Genomic DNA, 2859 nt, shown 5'->3' with positions numbered 1-2859 from the left:
TTTACTTTTGGCATTTAAATTTCCAATCTTGTTTAGCTCACTTACATAAAATTTCCTCTCAGGATTTCTCTTCACAGATCTTCTACTACTTTCCTTATTTTTTCAGTTTGCCTCTTCTCACCTATTTAGAAATAACTAACTTTAAGACAAACACCTTTCCTTTAATTTCTTTCAGAATAAATCTCTGTACTTTAAACCTTCTGTTACCAAAAACATAAATTTTCCTTTCTATCATAATTAGAATTCTTAATTGAACCACCATATTACATACAACACAGACATAGATCAGAGGTCATGCACATACTCATATCCCATCATCAGCATTTGTAACTTCCCTGGGGGTGACAACTCAACTGATTAAAGCACATTCCTGAGTGTCCTCTCCTCCCCTAGCCTGCTGATCTCTGCGAGCCTCCCTCTCTGTCTCTTGTTTATACTCAGAAGGCAATGGTGGCAGAAGGAAGTGGAGGAGCATGAAGGTCCTCATACCCCTCCAAAGTCCTTCACAGTGCAGCAACCAACTCATTACTGTCTCCTGCCAGGAGTCTCTGATCTTCCCAGGTAGAATTAAGATAATCTCTTATTAAAGCCCATAAGGAGAATGTAAAAATGGGGATCTTATCAGGCCCTTTAGAGGTACAGCGGCCTCGGAGTTGCTTCCCAATCTTTTCTCAGGTCTGACTATTTACAGTTCCCTCCTCTGGGAACCAAGGACAAGTTTCTTGCACAAAATGTAAAAATTGCTGAATCTGGTGAGCGCGCACACGACATCCCCTAGTCCTAAGCATTTAAGCATTTGTACAAAAATATGCCAGTCTTTTGACCCTTGCTGTCCCATATTTTACTCTTGACTATATTTTCTCCCTCCTCCTTATTACTTTTTGCGTATGCTTTTCCTGAGGGAGTCGCCTCACCTTACCTTAGTTACATGTATCCCCATACTTAGATCCCCTGTTTGGGCGCCACCCGTCGTGTCCAGCAAATGGTAAATCCTGCCACATCTTGAACGGCTCTGGAAAATATACCTGAGTGGGAACAGTGGGAGATGTAGGAAAGAAAGAAGACAGAAAGCTGGGATCAGGAGGTCCGCTGTCCACTGAAGGTGGAGCAGTGGCGCAGTTTTATTTTTGCAAGCTGCTTTTAGACAAGAACATACTAGTTGGCATAAGCAGTTTCCCTTAGGCATAACAACACTGTTTCTTCTACTTTTCCCAAGCCATATCTTATCACGACCTTCAGCTCATTTGCCTGTCTGTGGCTACATTCGTACTTTTTTTTTTTTTCCTCAGAAGGAGTTTGAGGAGGCAAAGTAATCCTTGGCTGCCCTCACAGACTGTAAGGACCTTGTCAGCTTATAGTCCGCTCTCCACGCAGGCTCCTGGCTGCATGGAGCTGTCAAGAAGGCCTGGCCTCTTGTCTGTCCCTGGAGGTGCAGCCCTGTTCCCCCAGAGGCTGGCCTGACTCAGGCTGGGGCTGGGCTGCAGGGGTTTCCTCAGCTCTGTCCCCACCTTGCTCTTAGACCCACTGCTTCAGGGGAGCAGCTTCCTGCCACTGCTCCTGGGACTTGTCTCCCCTCCTTGCTGCATCTGCAGTCCTGACACCCCACATCTGGAAGTGGTGCTCCACCTGCCGGTTTTGGAGCCCCGCCAGAGGTTTCTAGAGATGCTGGTTGACTCAGCATCTTAGGGAAGAGGGAATGTTCTGGGCTAAGGGAGTGACCTGAGGGTGGAGCTCCAACCTGTTTATAGGATCATGGCTCCTCAGAGGCTGGCACATTCCCAGTCAGTCCCATACCATTGGAATAGTCGTTGCCAGCCAGCCAGGGAGCTGGCATCTTAGCCGGAGCTGGGCCTGGAGCAGAGCTGGAAGAGTTGGCATGGAGCGACTGACATCTAGGGGGCCACCTGGCCATCCTCATCAGGTAATAGTGTCATCGAGCCCATGGGTATCACTCAGGGCAGGGCCTGGGGCTGGGGCGCAACCCAAGAAGCTTGACACAGCTGAAACGAAGGTGATTCTGGTCTCTGAACAGAACCTGGGTCCCAGACTGGGGTATTTTCCTAGGCAGAGGCTGATGGTGGGAGGCAGAGGATGAGGGAGTCTGTGCTTGGGGATGGGGAGTGGGTGGAGTAGATGATCAGCATTCATAATAACAAGGGTCCAGGAGACCAGAGCCTTCCCTCTCCACCATGAGTGACCAGCCCACAGTCCCCTTTACAGCCCCTTCCCCTCTCATTAAAGGAACACAATGGCTGTGTGTCACAGGAGTTCTACCAGGCCTGCAGCCTACCACTGCAGGCAGTGGACTTCCTGGATCTGGCTGGAGCCCAGGGACCACCATGTGTGTCTCAGCAGCTCTGCCAGCCCAAATCCGCATCTACTGTCAATTATTTACTGGGCCCAAGAGCCATGAGGCTGCAACCAGGCCAGGGAAGCCTACAAACTGCTTACCTCACCTCTGCCATGGGCTTCCCCACAGCCCAGACTTTTCATTCTCTGCCAAGGACCAAGGCCAGAGAGAATGGCTCCTCAGGTCTTCCCTGGTGCCCCTATCAGCCATGAAAAAGCTGAGTGTACCAAGCTCGTCATCCTGAGGCATAACCTCATTTGCACCTTACCAGGCTTCTGGAGCCTTGGCCTTGAGACCCAGGCCTGAGTTGGGTCCAGGCACGCTGCTCCAGACTGGTGCTCCTGGAGAAGACTCTCCTGGGGCAGGCCAGACACCAGGGTATCCTGAGGAAGATAGAGAGGGAACCCTCGATTGCCGGATAATACCTGCTGCCCCAGTCTGTGTCAGCCTGAGGTCTGGAGGACACTCTGCAAGGCAGACGTCGGTGGAAATACCCCGATGGGGGTCTG

The sequence above is a fragment of the Pteropus vampyrus genome, unplaced genomic scaffold, assembly GCF_000151845.1.
Source record: "Pteropus vampyrus isolate Shadow unplaced genomic scaffold, Pvam_2.0 Scaffold19, whole genome shotgun sequence".
Lineage (NCBI taxonomy): Eukaryota > Metazoa > Chordata > Mammalia > Chiroptera > Pteropodidae > Pteropus > Pteropus vampyrus.
The sequence above is the reverse complement of the archived record's forward strand: the minus strand, read 5'-3'. Positions refer to the sequence as shown.